Source organism: Oryza sativa, chromosome 10 (genome assembly GCF_034140825.1).
Source record: "Oryza sativa Japonica Group chromosome 10, ASM3414082v1".
Taxonomy (NCBI): domain Eukaryota; kingdom Viridiplantae; phylum Streptophyta; class Magnoliopsida; order Poales; family Poaceae; genus Oryza; species Oryza sativa.
Genome location: NC_089044.1, coordinates 16,614,888 through 16,638,718, shown reverse-complemented (window position 1 = coordinate 16,638,718; position 23,831 = coordinate 16,614,888). Strand labels below are relative to the sequence as shown.

Below are 23,831 nucleotides of genomic sequence, written 5' to 3'. Positions count from 1 at the left end.
AGTATCAATATAATTTTATCTAGTTTAACGTAAGATTTGTTTAGAACTAAGGGAGTACATGGTTTTTATCTATGCCCAAAGATCGGGTAACTGCTCTGCTTCTCTCCCATTGGACAAGTAGTGATGCTCTATGTGCTGGCCATAAAAAGTGCCATGTTGGATTGAGTGATGGAGTGAAGGAAAGAGATGATGAGTCACCCCTAAATCAAGAGATAACTTCTACACAAACTTCAAGAACGGTGTGAAAGTATTAGAGATATTAGTATTTGTGTACTATATATGACATATTATATAGGTTGTCTCTTAGTTTATGAGTAAATGATATGGATAAAATTAAAGGGGTAGTCACATCTCACATAGCACTTGCTCTTATCTCCAAACATACCCTACTACTCCTGCCTAGTCACATCTACCATAGCACTTGCTCTTATCTCCAAGCATACCCTATTACTCCTGCCTCTGCACATGTCAGACTCCTTTCTCTTAGCCTCATGCATCATCTCTCCTCTTGGGTCATTAGGCATTGTTTAGTTCCCAAAACAAAAACTTTTTACCCATCACATCGAATGTTTGGACACATGCATGGAGTATTAAATGTGGACAAAACAAAAAAAACCAATTATAAGTTTGCGTGTAAATTGCGAGACGAATCGTTTAAGCCTAATTGCACCATGATTTGATAATGTGGTGCTATAGTAAACATTTGCTAATGTCGGATTAATTAGGCTTAATAAATTCATTTCGCAGTTTTTAGGTGGAATCTATAATTTGTTATTAGACTGCGTTTAATACTTCAAATGTGTGTTCATATATCCAATGTGACAACCAAACCCAAAAATTTTCCCAAACTAAGAAAGGTCTTAGCCATGCAAGCTACTCAAACTGAATGGCCCTATGAAAAAGTTGCTTCCACATTGGATAGAACTACTCAAAGAAACTCATCCCACAGTGCAGAATCCCTAGACACGAAATTTTCTATTTCAGCCCTTATGTTTTCTATTCCAGTCCTTCCGAATCTGATAAATCTAGAATTTTATAGAGGGGACCCTAGCAACCACAAAATAATCACAAAGAGAATATAAAACAACCATCACTCTCTATTCCCCCAACCTCTCCCCGTCGGCCATCACTCCCTCTCCCGGTTTCTCTCGTCGGAAGTGTCGGCGACGCCTCTCCCTCCTCCATCTTTGCCGGCACCCCACTCCTCATCTCCTCCTAACCTGGACGGAACGAGCTCGGCGGGATCATGGTCGGTGGGCGGATCGAGCCTGGTCGGCGCGAACCGAGCTCAAGGGCGGCGGAGCGAGCCCTTCCACCACCCGCTCGTCCCTCGCCGTGGCAAATCAAGGTTGCACCTCTCGCAGCGACGAGCTCGTGTGCCACCATCAGCACAGAGACGCGGGGCGGCACGGCCAGAGATGGAGCTTGGCGACACAAATCTAGTCGGCGGCGGCGCTGAGCAGGGCTACAGCTGTCGCCTGCCGTCAAGCTCGGAGTGGCCCCATTCCCCTCGACGACTGTCGTGGAGCTTCAACGTTGACCAAATCAGGGCGCTAGGGTCGTTAGTCCCGTCGTAGGCTACCGGCGCCGTTTCTCTCCTCCACGTTCACTGACGGATCTGTCAGATGGCGGTGGAGGAGCCCTTGGTATATCCCTCGTAGTCGTCGTCTTTCCCTTACTCCGGTCGTTGTTTTCCCCCCTACTCCGGCGGCCACCTCTGCTTCCTCCTACCGTGCTGCCGCCAAAATCGTATGGGTAGTCAGTGCTAAGGGACTGCACGGGGACGCGCATCTCTCCCACAACGCAGCTCGTTCGAGTTCTTTACCCTTCTGCCTGACATTTTCTGACGAGGTTCTTCGTTCCTCAACAGAGAGACGAACGACCATATGGTGGCGCGACCAAAGCCGAGGTGGAGGGGAATCTCCTAGCCAGCGCAACGAAGTAACGCTCCACGTCTACGCACTGTGAAAGGCCTTATATACTCTTATATACATGCATCACTATTAAAGTATTAAGATTTAAATTATTCTTTTAAAATTACTTTAATTATGATCAAACACACATCATTGTATTCGGTTAAAATTATATCTTTACAACAACTTACATGATTATATTTTATTAAAAATATATATATATTAACCATTGAAATTTGATGTTCGACATGTGAGAAACAAATGTTGTCCAATGAAATTTGACTTTGTTTCATATTTCAAGTTCTAATTTTTATGAATTCTTTCGATGTTTTAGTCGTAGTTGGGAATAATGTTTTGTTTTGTGGGTATCCGTGTTGCAGACATGCAATTAATATACATTAATTGTAGTTGCACTTTTTTAATATCAAATGAACAAAATATTGAACTAAGTGATGAAACAATTGTATTTGGAATTTTCTAAAAGAGTAAATAACACCCTATTTTTTTAAAAATAAATAAATCGAATGCCTGAGTCATAGTATATATCGTCCGATGGATTTTATTACTTTTAGTCATACGGGAAGAGCTGCATGCTAGCCGTGCTAGGCTGCATAATGCAACCAGAAATTGCATGGAACTGGGCAGCAAACTAGCTAGTCATTAGCCCATGTATGTGCGTGCATTATCAGATGTGTTGTTGTTGATGTTGTTTGGGCTGTTTTTGCTTAGGTAAATGACTTTGACTTGGACTTGACCTACATATGTGGAAACTTAATGAGTGCGTGATGAGGTGTTGTTTGGTGGGTTTTCTTGCTAGGTAGCTTGCTATACCTATGTGATAGACTGATAGCATACTGACGTCCCGGCCTGGATCAAGTGTATGACACCACTATGGCTACAATTTTGCTATACCTCTTTGGCTCAATTTAAGTATCTCTGTCTCTCTCATGGCATCTAGAGAGCGCTCTGTGAAGCAACTTCAGGAAGTTTCATCCCTAACTAAAATACTCACAATTTCACTCCGTAAGTATACAGAGAAAAAGAACAATAAAGAGGTTTCTCTGACAAGCATTATTTCAGTTAGCCCCCTTGAATTCTTAATGCTCCCCTCCGTATAAAGAGGATGCATGCACTTAAAAAAAAAATTCAAGAGTTATAACTTTTAAGTAACAACTACTCCCTCCAGGTTGATAATACTCGTCATTTTTTACAAGAGCACGGTCTATAAAAAGTAACTTTGACAACTATTTTCTATTGTAATATATATAGAAATATCAACAAATATATGATTTTATTGAAGCATTTTTTAAATTAATCTACACATATGGTTTCCATTTTTTAAGATAAATATTTTAGAAATTATTTATAGTCAAAGATTTTAAAGTTTGACTTTACTCTTGTTCAAAACGATTAATATTATCGGCCCGGAGAGAGTAGCTAGATGAATACCCCCACCGTGTTGCTGAGGGAAATTAAGTTGTATAATATGTACAAATAATTAAGATGCAATATGATTGTTAAAACTAAAACAAATTGATATAATTTTGAGCTTAAAATAATTGAGATGAACTCACCATGTCCCCTATTGTTTTTTCTAGTAGGGAATGAGCTGAAACTAGTAGGGAAACAAGTTCCCTAGGCCTTTTCTTAGGGAAAACTTCCATGGGAAATTATTCGCCGGGAACTAGATGTGCCCTACGATTTCAATTGTAAAAGCGCAGGGAACGAAAAGGATCCCTAGGATTTGAAATGGTAGGGAACTTGGCTGACATGGGCTGTGTTTAGATCCAAAATTTGGATCCAAACTTCAGTCATTTTCCATCACATCAACCTGTCATACACACACAACTTTTCAATCACATCATCTCCTATTTCAATCAAAATCCAAACTTTGAATCTAACTAAACACAGCCATGGCATTGTATCCAGTATGTAAAGTAACTTCCCCTAGGTTTCTAAAACTGTAGGGATCTATTTGTTTAATATAAATTTCTTATTTGTTCCATATCACAATTATTTCCCTTCAAAATGTTATAATAGTAGGGATATTCGTTTATATGCAATATCTGAATATTAAATTAAATAGGCAATCCACTCAAATTTGAAATAATTAAATGGGTAATGTAGATCACTAATCTGAGAAACCAAATCAACCCAAGCTCACACAAATTTTCCATGAATAACCATTACTTTGATAAGTCACATGCCACATAACCAAATTCATGGAAAATAGAGTCATAGTTTCATAGAAATTCAATACATAAGAAGTCATAGCCTCCATCAGGTTCCAAAATAGAGGGCTTGCAGCTAGCTAATATGAAACAAAACTATCCAAGAACAAAGAAGCTGCATTCAACACTTGCATCAAGGTTCACACTTCAGTGCAATTCTTCCAAACATTCTAAAATCAAAATGGGCCAAGCTCTTCCAAAGGAGGGGAGTAGTTTCCACTGCACTGCCAGATGCATTAATATGCCCTCCAAACATGCCTAGAGAAATTCTGGCCAAAGTTTCTTCTGGATTATCTTCGCCAACTGCAATACCACCATTATTCTCCTCTCTAGCTGCAATCCCACCATGATTCTCTTCTCCGGCTCCAACAGTTGCAGTCCCAGCATGATTCTCTCCTTCAGCTCCAACAACTGAGCCACTGCTACGAGCCTATCCAACATAGAAATTTGAAAGCACAATTGGTGAAATTTAATGGTTTTCATGTAATTGTAACAAATGGTATTGAACAAAACATTGATTTGCAGTAGTAAGTATAGAATAAACTAGACGATGAGCATAAAGACCACTGAGACATTACACTATTAGTATCAATTGATAAATATGACACTGCTACACTTGAATGGTTGCATATGTATAGTAAACGACACTAAAATGACATTGAAATTGCTGGATATTGCAAGGTAAAAAAAATCTATCTCTAGGACACATCTGCAATATTAATAGAAACATGACCACATACATTCACCGTAGATTGATCTGCAAAATGATAAACTCCGTATGTAGGTGGTGGCGGCGGCGGCGGTGGATGTGGAATTGCAACAGGTAGAGGCATTCCAGTATGCTGGATAACACTCTTCAATTCAAATATTTAGCACACAAAATTAAAAACTAATGCTTTAGAATTATGCTAATAAAAATGATAGGTATATGACAGATTGCACCTCAAGAATAAGTTTTATAGTGTTATTGTAGCTGTCTTGGCCACTACTCCACTCCAGCACTCGTTGCGCATATTCCTTTGCTATACGAGCATCCTCGATCAGCCTTGCTCTTTCATGGTCATCTTCTTCTTGTCGTCGACGCTTGTTAGCTGTTGAAGATGTAGATCTTCTCTTGATCTCAGCCATGGCCTCACTATATATCATCAACCATCCCATTAAATGTTGCCCATTTTCCATGTGGTCTACCGCAAGAACATTCATATAAGGCCCTTGAGTCAACAGGGGAGTTCATCCAATCAAAGTCTGGACCATTCAACTCCGTTGCCTTGGTTTTATATCGCTCCTGTCCAGGTAACCATCAGTTTTTAAAATATTATACTGTAAATGTGGAAACTATTGAAAATTTCAGAAAATTACCAAGCATAAAGTGGCTTCTTCTGTGTTCAGTGTGTTAGTATCTTCAGGATTTGATCCCCTGTGTGTATGAACCCATGCCTCAATTGCAGATACTTCTCTCCTAGTTACCAAGCATGGTTTTATGAGAGAAGAAAGAAGAGATAATTTAAATCATAGATATATCATTCAAAGGCTAGAAATAATTAGGATGATGTGGTTTAATAAGAGAAGAAACAAAATCCTAGCAGAAACTAGGGAGAGTGGAGGACATGGGGCAAAGGCGACTGCAGTGCAAAAATCCTAGCGGAAACTAACAGGGGGAAGAGCCGAAGAGGATGATGCCGCCGGTGGTTTAGAGATGGGAGGAGATTGGAGGAGCTATCCATCTCCGCTTGTAGCAGCGGTGCGGTTGCCACAAAGAGATGGAGAGCAAGAGGGAGGGATAGAAGAGAGGGAGAGCAAGAGAGAGAGAGGGAGGGAGAGAAGGAGAATAGGAGATGTTTATTAGGGCCTGTTTAGATCCCCGGGCAAAATTTTTTTACCCTGTCACATCGAATGTTTGGACGTATGCATGGAGTATTAAATAATATAAAAAATAACTAATTATACATATTGTATGTAAATTGCGAGACGAATCTTTCAAGCCTAATTGCTTCATGATTTGACAATGTGGTGCTGCAGTAAACATTTGCTAATGATAGATTATTTAGACTTAATAAATTCGTTTCGCAGTTTACAGGCAGAATCTGTAATTTGTTTTGTTATTAGTCTACGTTTAATACTTTAAATGTATATCCGTATATTCGATGTGACACGCCAAAACTTTACACCAAAGATCTAAACACCCGCTTAGTTGTTTTTTCCCTATCGGATCGGCTTTCTTGATGGATGAGCTTACCGATTTACCTAAACAACCGACATTGGTCTTATATCAGTGATGATTTATTAAAAAACCGACACTGAATACATTAGTATCAGTTCATTTAAATAACTGGTGATGTTGACCTTATATTAGTGCCAGATATTTACTCTCGTACGCTCTCAGGGGGTGTGTAATCCCCTATCAGTATACCAGTTTTTTTGCTAGACGGCACTGAGCATCCTTGATGATGTACTCTGTAGGAGTATAATAATTCCAATGCATGAAAATTTATAGATTTCCAGCCAATTAGATGCTTAACAAGAGAAACTAAGTAATTAAAAATTCAAAATTTATGACTGAAAGGAAATTGTTTCCTTAACCATAATGATATATGTTTTAATTATATGCGAATAGAATACTCTTGTGTAAATGTTTTTTTATGTAAATCATTATTCACATGCTATACAATTTTTTTATGCGGCGTATGTGATTCTTCTTTTATATGCTACATAAAAATAGTTTTGGAAAAAAATGAAAGAAAATATTAAAATACACACAAACTTCTATATTTTGTAAGAAGTTTATGTACACAAAAACTTTTATATTTTTTTTTCTGAAAGTGGGTCAATCAATTGTTTGTCCTTGTATGACTTATTGGGTATTTTAGGTAGTTTTCTTGAAAAGTATCTACCCTAATAGTACATTGCAAAAGAATTTAACAAATTCTTTTTCTTTTGCGGGGAAGAATTTAACAAATTCAGTGTCATATTAATAAAGAGAAAAAGTTGATAGAAGAACTAAAGTAAACTCAGTGGCGTAGAATAAATTCTCTAATAATTATTGCTCTACAAGCATGTTCGATCAAGTACATAAGTACATGTAAGATAACCAAATCACCTACTTGGAATATATCTCAATCACATCAGTGCTCCTTTTGTAAAGCATGCAACCCCAACCCCCAACCCTTCTTCTTATTTGCAAAAATTATAATGGCATGGTTCCAATTTACCCTTGTTTTTAACCCGAAAACGTTCTCCCTTTTGAACGTAGTTGGAGGAAAAGCAACCTTCCGATCGATACGGCCAGCGAATCACCAACATCATCATCATGTGTTACCCCAAATCCATTTTTCCCTGACGGATTTTGTGATCAACCGACCGGAGAAATAAATGTCATGATTTTGGATGGTGGATAACTCTTGTGGTCATGAACTCATGATGTGACTCAACACACTCTAAGCAATAGGACTCGATCCCGTAAAATAAGATTTAGTTAAACTTTAAGATTTCGATGATCAATAATTACTTAAAAAGGAGATAGGGCGTTTGCAGAATTGTCTTCAAAGTACTACTCCGTATTCTATATCACAAACTTAAAGTAGTAGAGTTTCTAAAGTTATTCTACTACAAAACTAATGTTCAATATGATATCATAAATTAGTAAAACTTATGAACTTATTCTATGATAAAATCAAAACTGGATCTTGAACCATACGTGAGTTGACACATGATTGAAAAGAGCAACCCCTACTGCTTGTATGGATAATTCAGTGGTGATTCTAGAAAAAAAATAATCAAGTGCTCGATATACTTACAGTCTGTTTTCTTAAACTAATATAATGATTAATACGATATAAAATAGTTAAAAATAGAAGCACTATGTCCGATTTGTTCATGTCACCAGGTATTTGCACGTAGGAACACCACTGCGTTAAATAACTTCATAGTAACAAATGTCAACCATCCACTTTATGTTATTGACTTGAATCTTGGCAACGGGTCGTAGGTTTTTTTTTTCTCTCTGCAGATAATTAATGGAAGCAACAACCAGGCAGGCGTGGTAATTAGCCCAACATTAATTTTGACCTACAAATTGTGAGGGCCAGACCTATAAAGGGTTGTGCTAAAATTTAATAGTTTTTTGCGCTAAAAATATTTAAGGGTTGAGATGGGTTTTGAAAAGGCCCATGGCCTTAACCCATTACCACCCCTGCAACCAGGTCAGTCGTGGTTGATCATCGGTCCAGCATAGTCGTTTGATCACATATCAGTTTGCCAGATTGCTAGTCTCTACATGCATTGACCACCGCAATGTGTTATCGAATTTTTTTAAAAAAATAATACGATTTTAATGGAAAATCGTAAAAATATAGGCCGGTTAGGTGAAATCGCAAGTTTAGTACGTCGACAGGGTACCTATTGAATAACCGCAGTTCGACAGGGTACGGCAGTTCAACAGGTGATAACAAAATTTTAAAAAAGAGAATAATCACTTGTCGGTGACATGGGACCGGGGGTATCATGACTGGAGGCTTGAGGCAGACACAATCGCCCACGTGGCCTAGCACCCTCGGGGGACGTCGGGCCCGAGGGTGATGTGTGCGCCCACCTCTTGGTCTCCCCGAGGGGGGGGGGGGTCGGACCACTCCTGCCTCGCCCCCGAGGGCCGAGGCGCCCCGACCCCTCGCGTTTCTTCTCCACGTGTATGGGTTAGGTGAGCACAGCGGGGCTCACCTAACCGCATTTATTGCGCCTTGGCTAAGCGTGTCACGCCGCACGAAGTGTAGTGCAGTGCACTCGATTATCCGGTCTGTGACCAGTCACAGACCGGTCAAATCGCGGGTTAGGTGGCGACAGGCGGTCTGGCGCACGCTTCGCCCCATCCCGTCAAGACGAAAGCTTCTAGGCACTCGTCCCCGGCTGGAGCTAGCGTGTTACATCCCAGAGATGACACGTTAGCCCCGATCGATATATGCCAGGCTTCATCCTAACCATTACAAGCAAGATGTTGTTTGAAGAAGGGCAAACATGCACGTTGCTAAGCCGACGCGTGGTGGACAAGAATGACCGATTTGTGACCGGTCTGACACTGCTCATGTCGTCAGCACACAGCCACTTTCCCACGATGTGCCCGCCTCAGGCAGAAGTGGAGGTAGGTGTGTGCCGTCCCGTCAGGAGGGTGTTCGGAGGATGACCGTGCAAATCTCCGTCCATTTATGAAGAGAAGAAAAGTCCAGTTTGGAAAGGGAGGGGTGCATGTGGTATCCCCTTGAAGTATAAAAGGAGGACCTTGCCCATAGAGAAGGAGGATGATCTTTTCCAGATTCGGAACCTAGAGCAAGGGAGAGGTTAGCTGACACTTTGTAGCTCCTTCATACACAGATCCACCAAAACACAGGAGTAGGGTATTACGCTTCTCAGCGGCCTGAACCTGTATACATCGCTTGAGTTTCATGCTCTTTTGAGAGGTCGCGATCTTCCCACACACACGGAGAGCTTGAGATCTCACCCTGAGCCCCCGGCCGAACCGGCAAAGGGGGGCCTGTGCGGTCTCCCGGTGAGGAGCACCGCGCTCCGTCATCTGGCGCGCCAGGTAGGGGGCTCAGCGTGTGTTTTCTGAGCTCTCGCACTTTTCCGTGTGCGTCAAGTTTTTCTTGATCAGCCTCATGGCTGAGCAAGCAAAGGCGCCCGACCTCTCTCCCAGTGTGAGTGGCGACGACGGGGAGCCGAACCCACGCCGTCGAGCTCGTACTCCACCGCCCCCTCCACGCCAAAGTCCTAAGCAGGGGGAGGCGCTCGAAAGGGTCGAAAGATCCGCGGCTTCACCGATCGCGGGCGATGGGGGAGAACGGCGAGATGGGGACCGTCGCCTCCTCGTCTACGGCGACGGCAGCACGCCCCAGGGCGCGCTCCAAGCTGCGGGCGCGCTCTTACGCCACCCGCCTGTCGTTCCTGACCCGGAGTCTCCAGCCCAACGATGGCTGGACGATGTGGCCAAATTGGTCATGACGGCACGGCAGCGCCTAGATGCTGGTGGGCGGTCCTCCGCCACCAAGGCCTCTGGTGCTGCTACCACCGGCTCCGCATCGTCAAGACGAAGGGCACGACGAGCGGCAGCCGCTGTTCGCCGTTCGGCTGCCACTCCTTCGTCGACTCCTTCGACCCGGGAAGATCTGCGTGGGGAGCAGGACGCCCGCGCCAGCATCGAGCGCCGGCGTAATGACCGAAGTGCTGCCCACGCAACGGAGGGCGCTTCCTCGTCCAGAGTGTCACCTCGACACGGACGTGGGAATCAGCCCTCCGTGCCCCCGGTTGGTGGTGTCGGCTGTAGAGCCTTTGTGGCGAGTCTTCGGAATGTCCGTTGGCCCCCAAGGTTCCGGCCCACCATCGCCGAAAAATATGATGGCAGCGTCAACCCCGCCGAGTTTCTCCAGGTCTACACGACCGGGATTGAGGCCGCCGGGGGAGACGACAGGGTCATGGCGAATTTCTTTCCCATGGCCCTGAAGGGGCAAGCGCGGGGTTGGCTAATGAACTTGCCACCCGCGTCTGTCCACTCCTGGGAGGATTTGTGCCAGCAGTTCACCATGAACTTCCAAGGCACGTATCCGCGCCCCGGTGAGGAAGCGGACTTGCACGCCGTACAGTGAAGGGACGATGAGTCGCTTCGATCGTACATTCAGCGGTTCTGTCAAGTCCGCAATACTATACCATGCATCCCTGCACACGCGGTAATCTACGCGTTCAGGGGGGGCGTGCGGCACAACCGCATGCTCGAAAAGATCGCCTCCAAAGAGCCCCAGACTACCGCAGAGCTTTTTCAGCTCGCGGACCGAGTGGCTCGCAAGGAGGAGGCCTGGACTTGGAACCCCTCCGGTTCCGGTGTGGCAGCTTCGGCCGCCCCCGGATCCGCCGCTCAGGCAGGGCGGCGTGACAGGAGGAGGAAGAAGAGGTCAGTCCGTTCCGACGACGAGGGTCATGTCCTCGCCGTCGAGGGCGCTTCGCGGGCCACCCGAAAGGGGAGGCCTGCGAGCGACAAAAAGAAGGAGGCCAGCGTTCCCAGCAGGGAGCGCCCTACCGGCAAGTGGTGCACCGTCCACAACACCTCCCTCCATGACCTTGCGGACTGTCGCGCAGTCAAAAGCTTGGCAGAGCGGACAAGGAAGTGGGAGGAGGAGAGGAGGCAGGAGCGCCGGGAAGGCAAGTCCCCGGCGGTTCCTTCCGGCCGTCGGCGAAGTGAGGCCAAGCAGAAGGCCCCCGCCGAGGACATCGATGATGGCGATGATGACCTAGGTTTCCAAGAGCCTGGGGCCGCCATTGCCACCGTCGATGGAGGAGCGTGTGCTCACGTTTCTCGCCGGAGCCTCAAGGCTATGAAGCGAGAGCTTCTGGCCGCGGCCCCTACTCATGAGGCGACGCGCCGGGCGCGGTGGTCGGAAGTTGCCCTCACTTTCGACCAGACCGACCACCCGCCGTGCGTTGCCCGGGGAGGGCAGATTGCGATGGTGGTTTCTCCCACCGTTTGCAACGTGAAGTTGGGGCGTGTCCTCATTGATGGAGGAGCAGCCCTCAACATCCTTTCCCCCGCAGCCTTTGATGCCATCAAGGCCCCGGGGATGATACTCCGGCCGTCCCAGCCAATCATCGGCGTGACGCCGGGGCACACTTGGCCGCTAGGTCATATCGACCTCCCGGTCACCTTCGGTGGACCCGCCAATTTCCGCACGGAGCGGGTGAACTTCGATGTGGCGGACCTCAGTCTGCCCTACAACGCGGTCCTGGGGAGGCCCGCGTTGGTGAAGTTCATGGCGGCGGTCCACTACGCCTACCTCCAGATGAAGATGCCGGGCCCCAACGGCCCCATCTCTGTCCATGGCGACCTCAAAGTCGCGCTCGCTTGTATGGAGCAGCGTGCGGACCGCCTCGCCGTCGTGTCCAAGCCCGAGGGTGGCGACGAGAGGCTTGGCACGTCCGCCCCCGCCGCCCCGAGGCAGCGGATAGTCACGTCCGATGAGGTCCCGGTCAAGGAGGTTGCCCTGGGCGACGGCCCGTCCAAGACCACACGGATCGGTGGTCTTCTGGACGGCAAATAGGAAGACGCGCTCGGCTCCTTCCTGCGGGCAAACGCTGACGTCTTCGCATGGAGACCGGCGGATATGCCCGGGGTCCCCAGGGAGGTGATTGAGCACCGTCTCGCCGTACGGCCGGGCGCAAGGCTGGTCCGGCAGAAAGTGCGGCGCCAGGCCCCGGAACGTCAAGCCTTCATCCGCGAGGAGGTGGCGCGACTTCTGGAGGCTGGATTCATCCGCGAAGTTATCCATCCGGAGTGGCTGGCGAACCCGGTGGTCGTTCCCAAGGCGAACGGCAAGCTTCGGATGTGCATCGACTACACCGACCTTAACAAGGCATGTCCTAAGGATCCTTACCCCCTGCCTCGCATAGATCAGATCGTCGACTCCACAGCGGGGTGCGACCTTTTGTGTTTTCTAGATGCATACTCTGGTTACCATCAGATTCACATGGCTAGGGAGGATGAGGAAAAAACTGCATTCATTACTCCCATAGGAACTTATTGTTATACGACAATGCCCTTCGGGTTAAAGAATGCAGGTCCTACTTTTCAACGTACTACTCGAATTTCTTTGGGTAGCCAATTAGGACGTAATGTTGAGGCTTATGTCGATGACTTGGTTGTAAAGACGCGCAACCAGGAAACGTTACTTTCAGATTTAGCGGAAACTTTTGAGAGCCTCCGCTCCGCCCGCATAAAACTGAACCCCGATAAGTGTGTGTTTGGTGTACCTGCGGGTAAGCTTCTCGGGTTCTTGGTCTCTGCCCGAGGCATCGAGGCCAACCCCGAGAAGATACGAGCTATAGAGCGGATGCGCCCCCCAGTAAACTTAGGGATGTGCAATGTGTCACCGGTTGCATGACCGCCCTAAGTCGGTTCATATCGAGGCTGGGAGAGAAGGCGCTACCCTTATTTAAGCTCCTCAAGCGCTCTGGGCCGTTTACTTGGACGGAGGAAGCTGAACGCGCCCTCACTCAGTTGAAAGCATATCTCAGCTCTCCTCCGGTTCTAGTCGCCCCGGAGCCAAATGAGCCCCTGCTACTCTACTTAGCGGCGACCCCCCAAGTAGTTAGTGCAGCGTTGGTTGTGGAGCGCGATGAGGACAATCCTCATTCCGCGCACCCCCACCCTGTGCTGATTTGGCCCGGGAGCGAGCAGGGAGGAGAGGCCCCCGAGCCGAACGGTGGCCTAAGGCCCCTGACGACCGGAGTCGGCCCTCTGCCCGCTCGTCAGATGGTGCTGGGCGCCCCCGACCCTCAGGAAGGCCCCGAGGCCACTGCGGGTAGGCTGCATCTATCGCCCTTTGACCCTGAGGCTAACCCTGTACCGATTCGACCCGGGAGGGAGCAGGGAGAAGAGGCCCCCGAGTCGAACGGTGGCCTAAGGCCCCTGACGACCAGAGTTGGCCCTTCGCCCGTTTGTCCGACGACGCCAGGAGCCCCCGACCCCCAGGACGGCCCCGAGGCCACTGTGGGAAGGCCGCCCCTGTCATCCTCCGACCCCGAGGTCATCGGCACAGAAGACGAGTGCGCCCCGAGAGGCCACTTGGACAAAGAGCGCCCCGGGGATACGGCCCCTAGCGAAGAGGATCGGCCCCGCCGAAAAGTGCAGCGGCCTGTCTACTTTGTTAGCGAGGCCCTCCGGGACGCCAAGACCCGATACCCTCAGGCCCAGAAGATGCTTTACGCTATTCTGATGGCCTCGAGGAAACTGCGCCATTATTTCCAGGCGCATTGGGTCACTGTGGTTACGTCTTACCCCCTCGGTCAAATCTTGCATAATCGAGAGGGTACAGGACGAGTGGTAAAATGGGCAATCGAGCTTTCTGAGTTCGATTTACACTTTGAACCACGCCACGCTATCAAGAGCCAGGCCCTCGCCGATTTTGTGGTAGAGTGGACCCCGGCTCCAGAGACCGTCTCAATCCCCGAGGCCAGCACGGATCCCTCGCAGCTGCCTCACGCCGCCCACTGGGTGATGCAGTTCGACGGCTCCCTGTCTCTTTAGGGCGCCGGCGCGGGGGTCACGTTGACCTCTCCGAATGGAGACGTCCTCAAATACTTGGTCCGCCTCGACTTTCGAGCGACCAATAATATGGCAGAGTATGAGGGACTCCTTGCCGGACTCAGAGTGGCAGCCGGACTGGGGATCCGCCGTCTCTTGGTGTTAGGCGACTCCCAGCTAGTCGTTAACCAAGTCTGTAAGGAGTACCGGTGCTCTGACCCGCAGATGGACGCTTACGTACGCCAAGTGCAGCGTATGGAGCGCCATTTTGACGGGATAGAGCTTCGGCACGTGCCCAGACGGGATAACATGGTTGCCGACGAACTCTCACGGCTCGCGTCCTCGCGAGCCCAGACCCCACCGGGCGCCTTTGAAGAAAGGCTTACCCAGCCGTCGGCGCGACCTGACCCCTTAGGGGAGACGGATGCGCCTGACCGGCCCCCGAGGCCCGTCGGAGTCCAGGCCTCGGGACCCGAAGGGAGCGCTCCAAGCTCCCTTAGATTGATTGCTTGGGTCTCTGAGATCCAAGCATACCTCACAGATAAGACTCTACCTGAGGACCGCGAAGGGAGTGAACGCGTCCAACGCATTTCCAAACGCTATGTGCTGGTAGAAGGGACCCTCTATCGGCGCGCGGCTAACGGAATCCTCCTGAAGTGCATTCCTCGGGAACAAGGCGTTGAGCTTCTTGCCGATATCCATGAAGGCGAGTGCGGAGCCCATTCTGCCTCGCGCACCCTGGTTGGCAAGGCCTTTCGTCAAGGATTCTATTGGCCGACTGCCCTCAATGACGCGGTCGACGTGGTTCGGCGATGCAGAGCGTGTCAGTTCCACGCCAAGCAAATCCATCAGCCGGCCCAGGCCCTGCAGATCATACCACTTTCATGGCCATTTGCTGTCTGGGGGCTCGATATCCTGGGACCGTTTAGGCGGGCCCCGGGCGGGTTTGAGTACCTGTATGTCGCGATCGACAAGTTCACCAAGTGGCCCGAGGCTTATCCGGTCATCAAGATTGATAAGCACTCCGCACTTAAATTCATTAAGGGCATCACGGCCTGGTTTGGAGTGCCTAACCGTATTATTACGGATAATGGCACCCAATTCACTAGTGAACTCTTCGGCGACTACTGCGAAGACATGGGCATCAAGCTCTGCTTCGCCTCACCTGCCCACCCCAGAAGCAATGGTCAGGTGGAGCGCGCCAATGCAGAAATCCTCAAAGGCCTTAAAACCAAGACCTTCAACATTCTCAAGAAGCACGGCGATTCATGGATCGAGGAGTTGCCAGCGGTGCTCTGGGCGAACCGAACCACACCAAGCCGAGCAACCGGGGAAACGCCTTTCTTCCTCGTCTACGGCGCAGAAGCGGTTCTCCCATCCGAGCTCACCCTGAGGTCTCCTCGGGCCACCATGTACTGCGAGGTTGATCAAGATCAACTTCGTAGAGATGACCTCGACTACTTGGAAGAGCGAAGGCGGCGCGCGGCCCTCCGAGCCGCGCGCTACCAGCAGAGCCTGCGGCGCTACCATCAGCGCCACGTCCGGGCCCGATCACTCTGCGTCGACGACCTCGTCCTACGCCGCGTCCAAACGCGTGCTGGATTGAGCAAGCTCTCACCAATGTGGGAGGGTCCGTATCGAGTGATCGGCGTCCCCCGGCCGGGCTCCATACGGCTGGCCACGGGCGACGGCACTGAGTTGCCTAACCCATGGAACATCGAACACCTTCGTCGCTTCTACCCCTGAGGGGGGGGGTCGGGTGTCAGGTTTCGGGCTCGGGCCAACCCCGCACCCCCCCTCGGGTGTGCAGGGTTGGCCGGGGGCTGCCACATATGCACTTTCTCATTTCTCTCATTTCAGTATTTCTATAAAAGCACTTTCAATTTCCTAAGGGCTGTATCTGTGCCGTTTTTTCCTTTTTGAAGAATTTTGACTTGAAATGAGGTCACTCGTGCTCAACCTTGCCCTCGGGGGCTCGGTTCGGTCAGCTAAAATCGCCAAACGGGGCCCAGAACCGAGCCGTGCCCCGGGGCGTGGTGAACTCCGGGGGGGAATCGGCAAAAACCCACAATCGGGTCACCCATAACCCTCGGTCACCACGTTCCCGGCCTGGCCAGTCTCGACATGCGGATCTCCCCAGGCACTAGCCCCGACCCGCGCTTTTCGAGGACTGGGACTTGGGCACGGGCCCTTAAATCAAGCTAAGACACAAAAAGAGGACCACGGCACAGATCATCCTCATCTCATTCGCATAGCAAAATAAAATTAACACAAAGAATTTTTTCATCATTTTTGATTGCAGATTAAGTTGATCTATACAAAAAAGAGGCCTGAAGGCCTTAGAAGAAAGAAAAAGAAAAAATTGGAGATTAGCGGGGGCCTGGGGGCTCAATCCGATGCGCCCGGGTCGCCGGCCTCGTCGTCTCTATCGTCTGCACTGCTGGCGTCGCCCTCCTCGTCGGAGTTGGGGGCGAACGCGAGCCGAGGGGCCGAGCCCTCGAAGCTGTGGACGATGTGGTCGGCGGCATCCCGGACCTGCGCGCGCGCGCTGTCTTCAGTCCTAGGAGGGAACTCATCCAGCGCCATCCACGGAGAGAAGTTGGGGTCCCTGGCCTGGTAGCTCGCCAGGACGAGCTCCACCGCTCCTTGGGCGAGGTCCCTCGAGGATGACTTGATGGTCTTCTCGAGCTCCTCGGGGAGCTGCTGGAGAGCCCCGGCCATCTTTGAGAGGTGCTGAGCGAGGCCTCCCAGGTTGGTGGAGTACTTCATCGTCTGGCCCTTCCAGAGGCCCGCCTGCCGACCGGCGCGATCCAGACGGGAGACTGCATCCCAGAGCATGCTGGGCCCTATCTCGCCCGCCAAACGGAGGGCCTCGGCTTCCCCGGCGGATGAGTCTAGCGCGCGCTGCATGTCGGCGACGGTGTGTTCGGCATCTGCGAGGCGGGCGGCTAAGTCGCTTTCGCCCGCAGCCGCCCCGCCGATGCGCGCCCTCGCGTCCAGCTCCTTTTCCTGCGCCTCGAGGTAGGCGGCCCGCTGCTCCAGTGCGGCTCTCTCGGCGCGGACGGATTCCAAATTGCGGCGGGCCTGCTCCGTCAGCGCTGCTTCACGGAGGGACAGGCTGTCCGCCAACCGTTGCGCCTCGGCCTCGGCCTTTTCGAGAGCTCGCTCCCGCTCGGTAAGCGCGTCCTCGCGGAGGCGGAGTGCGGACTCCTCTTCGGCGCAGGCAGACTCGTGCGCCGCCAGCGTTGTCTCCCGGGAGGCGACGGCGGCCTCGTGGTCCGCCAGGTCCTTCTCCGCGACGCAGGCGCGCTCCTCCAGCGCCATGGCGCGCGCCTCGAGGGCCTCTTCACGCCGCCGGAGCGCCGCTTCGGTCTCCGTCGCTCGCTGCTCTCGGGCAGCGGCGGCATCAAGGACCCCCTGGGCGGCGTCGAGCTTTTTCTTCAGCTCCGCCTCCCAGTTCCCGTGCTGAAGGCGGAGGGAGTCCTGCGCCTCGTTCATCACAATGGTGGCGATGAGGGCAGCCCCCCGCTCCTCCTCCACCTCTCGAGCGATCTCCGCCAGTGCCGTCTTGCGGGCCTCAAGATCTGAGACGTGCCGGCGGTGTGCCTTGCGGCCCGCTTCCACCATGGCCTCCACCGAGTGCCGCCCCTCCTCGACACGCGCCCATGCGGCGTCGAGCTCCGCACGCTCCGCCTGCAGGGCCTCCACCTGGGCATTTAACCCATCCAACACCGCGGTATTTGCGGCGGCTAAGGCCTGCAGAAGGGGCTCTGCGCTCAGCGGGGCGACGGAAGGCGTGGGGAAGGGCTGCCTTGGAGAAGATGCCGCGCGGCTCGGCCCGCCAATGGACGCGCCGGCCTCATCGCGGGCCACCCCCGGACCTGTTTGGTCCTGGGCGTCGCCCGAAGGAGTGGGCCCAAGCGACGCGCCCGCGGCCTCGTCGCGAGCCGCCCCCGGACCTGTTTGGTCCTGGGCGTCGCCCGAAGGGGTGGGCCCAAGCGAGGCGCCCGCGGCCTCGTCGCGAACTGCCTCGGAAGCCGCCATCGCCTCAGCCTGGCGAACCCGGGCGGCCTCCTCCCGAGCGGCTTCTTCGGCTTGGCGAGCCCGGACGGCCTCCTCCCGAGCGGTATCCTCAGCCTGGCGAGCCCGGGCGGCCTCCCGGGCGGCCTCTTCAGCTTCCCGTAGGCGGTCCGCGGCCTCTCGCCGGTCAGATTCCCGCCTCCGTGCCTCTGCGGCCGCCGGATCTTCGGCCTCGGACTGGCCGGACTTGGGATGGTGGGAGGAACGCGATGGGATGTCACTGAAGCAGAAAGAAAAACCAGAAGGCAAACAAGATGGATAAGAGAAAACTTGCTTTTGGGATAGAAGAAAAGACGGTCGCAATGAGCGTGGGACGAACCTGCGAGGGGGTCGGTTAAATGACCACCTTGGAGGGGAAATTAGGTTTCCCCGGGATGGTTCTGTCTCCCCCATCTTACGCAGCCGCTTCTTCTTGCGCTCCCCCTCGGGCTGCGATGTTGGCGCGGCCCCCTCCGGGCGCCTGCTGCTGGCACGCACCGCCCCGCCCCCTCGGGGAGGAGATGGGGGAGGTGTTCCTCCCAGCTTCCTCTTCCCCCGGGCGTCGGTAGGGCGGTTGCTCCCCGAGCCCCCGACGCGGGGCCCAGAAGCACGACCCCCTCCGGGGGTAGATTGATCCCCTCGGCGGCTCCCGCCTGCGCCGTCATGGCCCTTAGGAGCCTGCTCCTCTGAGGCCCCGACCGCCGTCATAATGGTCAAGATGGAGACGCGATCTGGATCGCTGCAGAGGGGGAGGATACCGTGGGGGATAAGGGACGCCTCCACGGAGTTGAGATTTAACACCCGTTGGACCAGTATCTTGAAGTCCTCGGGAGCCCAATCCCATCTGACTCCCTGGTGGGTCCGCATGTAGTCTTCGGACCCGGTGTACTCCCAGGCGCCCCGAGCGCGCCGCTGGAGCGGCGCAATCCGACGACGGAGGTAGTCGCCGTACACCATGGCCCCGGTAAGCCCCTGGGATCGCAGGCCCGCGAGGCGGTCGAGGACGGCGTCATAGCCATCCCCCAGATCTACCGGCGCCCGCCAGCTGGAGGCCTGCGCCGGGGGCTGGCTCGGAAGTCGGAGGCGCGCTTCGTCGGCGAGGGGGGTGTAGAACCAGTCGCTCTTCCAGTCATCCCACTTTTTGCGGAGGGCGCAGGGGATGTAGCGGTTCAACACCGGCCCCCGCGGCAGGAAATAGCAGCCGCCGACCACCGACGGTGGCGATACCGACTGCACGGTGAAGAACCACCGGAACAGCCGAAGAGATGGGCGCACCCCAATGAACATCTCGCACAGGTGAGCAAAGATGCCCAATGTCATCACTGCGTTGGGGGTAAGGTGCACCATCTGGAGATCGTAGAACTCCAGGACATCCATGAAGAAAGAAGAAAATGGCGGAACCAGCCCTGCCATTGCAAAGGGGAGAAAGAAGATGGACCTCCCCGGGTAGTCTGGCGCCGGGCGTCCCTCGCCCAGCATGACTATCTCACGGCCGGTGGCAGATTCCGGCATAAAGCGGCGCGGCAACCCAGCCTGCTTCTCGCTCACGATGCGGGAAGGCGGCAGCACGCTACCATCAAGCAGTGCGGAGCCCCGTGCCATAGCGCCGGACGAAAAGAAGATGGAGAGCGAGCGCGTGTGGCAAAAGAAGGGCGCAGGGAAGAAGGAGTTAGGGCGCAAGCGGCGAAGGCAAGGGGAATGATGGCGAAAGGAAGGAAACAAATCCTATCCTCAGTGCCTTTATACCCTTGCCAACGCTGTGCCCGGCCCCTCGTTTCTCGCGCCCATTATTTCGCCCCCTCGTTTCTCGCGCCCACGCTTCCACTAATCCCATTCGCCCGCTTGCGACGCGTGAGGTGGATATGCGGTTGCGGCAGTCGAGATAGATCGTATCGTGCGCGCGTTAATTACGCTCGCCGACCAAAGCGACATTACCGTATCTCCAGGCGAAGCAAATCGGCTCGCCCAGATTCGTGCGCCGCTCAGGTGATGTGGCAGTCTTGAAGAGACCGCCCATTATTGACAGCCAAATTACCATTACCGGTGTGCATGGTTTGAGACCGTTGGTTTTCTGCCCAACCATGGAGACCGGTCCCACCTGTCACCAGGCTTTAGGAGTGGCGTCACGCCCGGCCACTTCCCATAAGAAGGGCGATCGCCCTGGCATAACGCCGGGGGCTACTGTCGGTGACATGGGACCGGGGGTATCATGACTCGAGGCTTGAGGCAGACACAATCGCCCACGTGGCCTAGCACCCTCGGGGGACGTCGGGCCCGAGGGTGATGTGTGCGCCCACCTCTTGGTCTCCCCGAGGGGGGGGTCGGACCACTCCTGCCTCGCCCCCGAGGGCCGAGGCGCCCCGACCCCTCGCGTTTCTTCTCCACGTGTATGGGTTAGGTGAGCACAGCGGGGCTCACCTAACCGCATTTATTGCGCCTTGGCTAAGCGTGTCACGCCGCACGAAGTGTAGTGCAGTGCACTCGATTATCCGGTCTGTGACCAGTCACAGACCGGTCAAATCGCGGGTTAGGTGGCGACAGGCGGTCTGGCGCACGCTTCGCCCCATCCCGTCAAGACGAAAGCTTCTAGGCACTCGTCCCCGGCTGGAGCTAGCGTGTTACATCCCAGAGATGACACGTTAGCCCCGATCGATATATGCCAGGCTTCATCCTAACCATTACAAGCAAGATGTTGTTTGAAGAAGGGCAAACATGCACGTTGCTAAGCCGACGCGTGGTGGACAAGAATGACCGATTTGTGACCGGTCTGACACTGCTCATGTCGTCAGCACACAGCCACTTTCCCACGATGTGCCCGCCTCAGGCAGAAGTGGAGGTAGGTGTGTGCCGTCCCGTCAGGAGGGTGTTCGGAGGATGACCGTGCAAATCTCCGTCCATTTATGAAGAGAAGAAAAGTCCAGTTTGGAAAGGGAGGGGTGCATGTGGTATCCCCTTGAAGTATAAAAGGAGGACCTTGCCCATAGAGAAGGAGGATGATCTTTTCCAGATTCGGAACCTAGAGCAAGGGAGAGGTTAGCTGACACTTTGTAGCTCCTTCATACACAGATCCACCAAAACACAGGAGTAGGGTATTACGCTTCTCAGCGGCCTGAACCTGTATACATCGCTTGAGTTTCATGCTCTTTTGAGAGGTCGCGATCTTCCCACACACACGGAGAGCTTGAGATCTCACCCTGAGCCCCCGGCCGAACCGGCAAAGGGGGGCCTGTGCGGTCTCCCGGTGAGGAGCACCGCGCTCCGTCATCACTGTAGTGGCAATGTGAACCCTAAACCCTAACATATTGAACATTGGCAGTTCGATATGCCCCTGTCGATCATTGTAGCGGCACTATTCGTGTACCTTTTTTTTTTTCTGACCAACTACCCTGACCCTGTCGAACTACCGTTCGATGTTCGACAGGGTGCAAATTTGCGATTTCGTCTAACCAACCTATATTTTTGCGATTTTCTATTAAAAACCGTATTATTTAAAATAAATATGCATGCATTACACAAGTGAATATGGTCTGTGCGTCGAACGAATAGTGCTGCTTTGGCAAATCCATAGCTAAGCTACAGTTACAGCTAAAGATTCTCACCACTGGCGACGACTTGCTACTTGAAAGCTATACTTCACTGGTTTTGTACTTCACTAGTTCCATAATTCTTGATATTTTGAATAAGTTTAAGATCAAACTTTTAAAACGTTAACTATAAATAGCTTTGAAATACTTAGACTGAAGGCACTAAAACAATTAGATATATGCCATTAAAAATTTGCCGGATTTGAAATATGCCATCAGTATTCGCGTATTTGGAACCATACCATTGCAATTTTACACATATTCAAGATATGCCACTACCAACCATTTATAAAAAAATTTGGACCAAATTACCCTTCTTTCCTTCTTTTTCTCCCCCTCCTTTCTTCCACAGCTCAGAGAACTGGCGGCGGCGGAGCGGCGGCAGCAGCGAGCGGAGCAAGCGGCTGCAGCGGTGGAGCGAGCGGCGCGGCGGCGGAGCGGCGGCAGCAACGAGCGGAGCAAGCGGCGGCAACGGCGAGCGGCGCGAGCGGCGGCGGCGGAGCGAGCGGCAGCAGCGTGCGGCGAGCGGCGGCGGCGAAGTGGCGCGAGCGGCGGCGGCGAAGCGACCGACGGCAGCAGCGAGCGGCGCGAGCGGCGGCGGCGGTGGCGGAGCGGCGGCAACAGCGAGCAGCAGCGGCGGAGCGAGCGGCGGTGGTGGAGCGGCGAGCGGCGGCGGCGGAGTGAGCGGCAGCAGCGTGCGACGAGCGGCGGCGGCGAAGTGGCGCGAGCAGCTGCAGCGAAGCGACCGACGGCAGCAGCGAGCGGCGCGAGCGGCGGCGGCGGTGGCGGAGCGGCAGCAACAGCGAGCAGCAGCGGTGGAGCGAGCGGCGGCGGCGGAGCGGCGAGCTGCAGCGACGTCGAGCAGCAACAGCGCAGCAGCGACAGCAACAGCGGCGGTGACGGCGCCAGAGTAGAAGCAGCGGGGAAAGAGCTAGAAGATGAGAGAAGAGGGAGAGAGGTAGAAGATGAGGGCATTTTCGTCCAATACATGCAAAATACGTATCTTAGTGGCACCACTAAGATTACAACAAATAGCAATGGCATCATTCCAAATACGTAAATAGTAATGGCATATTTCAAAACCGGCAAAATTTTCATGGCATGTATCTAATTAACCCAAAACGGGAATATATAAATTAGGCTTAAAAGGAACTATAATAAAAACAAATAATTATATATTTATTATATATTATATATAAAAAAATATAGTTAAAGATATGTTTTGGACACGTATCATTGTCCAAAATGTGAACTGGAGGGAGTAGCTAACTAAGGGTCTGTTTGGTACAGCTCTAACTCTTAAATTTAGCTTCAGTAGTTGGGTCTGGAGTGGAGTTGTGGAGCTGCCTAAACCCAGCTCCACAACTCTAGTTCATTTTGTGAGAGAGCTCCACCCAGCTCCACTCCCAGTTTTGGTGGAGCTGAAACTGTTTGGCTGAACTCCAGCTCCAGGAGGGGTGGAGCTGGAGCTGGAGCTGTGCCAAACAGGCCCTAAGCTTGCCGATTTGATCATCTGCTACTTGTATAATAGGTTATTAATAGCCAGCTGTAGAATGGGTTCCAATAAAATATGAGAGAGATAAGTAGATTGAATATTAATAATGTAGTGGACTATTATATTGACTATAGATGATGTTTCAAATTTTGAAGCTTTGGCTATATTATTAAACTTGCTATAACTAGAGGGAGTGATTGTAGCATGGGCTCCAATAAAGATAAGTAGATTGAATATTAATAACGTAGTGGACTATTTTATATTGACGGTAGATGATGTTTTAAATTTTGAAGCTAGTAGTTGGTTATATTATTAAACTTGCTATAACTGGAGGGAGCGACTATTATTAACCGATTTTACTCATAACTAAGCTGGCGCATGAATTAGAGTGATTGGTTGTTACTCCTACATCACAGGTTCAGCGTGGGTCTACTTGTGGTGCTCCTGAATATTCTATTTAAGCCTTGATATATGATTCAATAAAGTTTCCACCGT

The 23,831-nt window shown here is 51.8% G+C and overlaps 1 pseudogene; it reads right to left on the bottom strand.

Moving 5' to 3' along the window:
* Window positions 1-4,711: 4,711 nt before the first annotated feature.
* LOC107279132 (uncharacterized) lies at window positions 4,712-19,859 on the bottom strand (annotated as a pseudogene).
* Window positions 19,860-23,831: the final 3,972 nt, after the last annotated feature.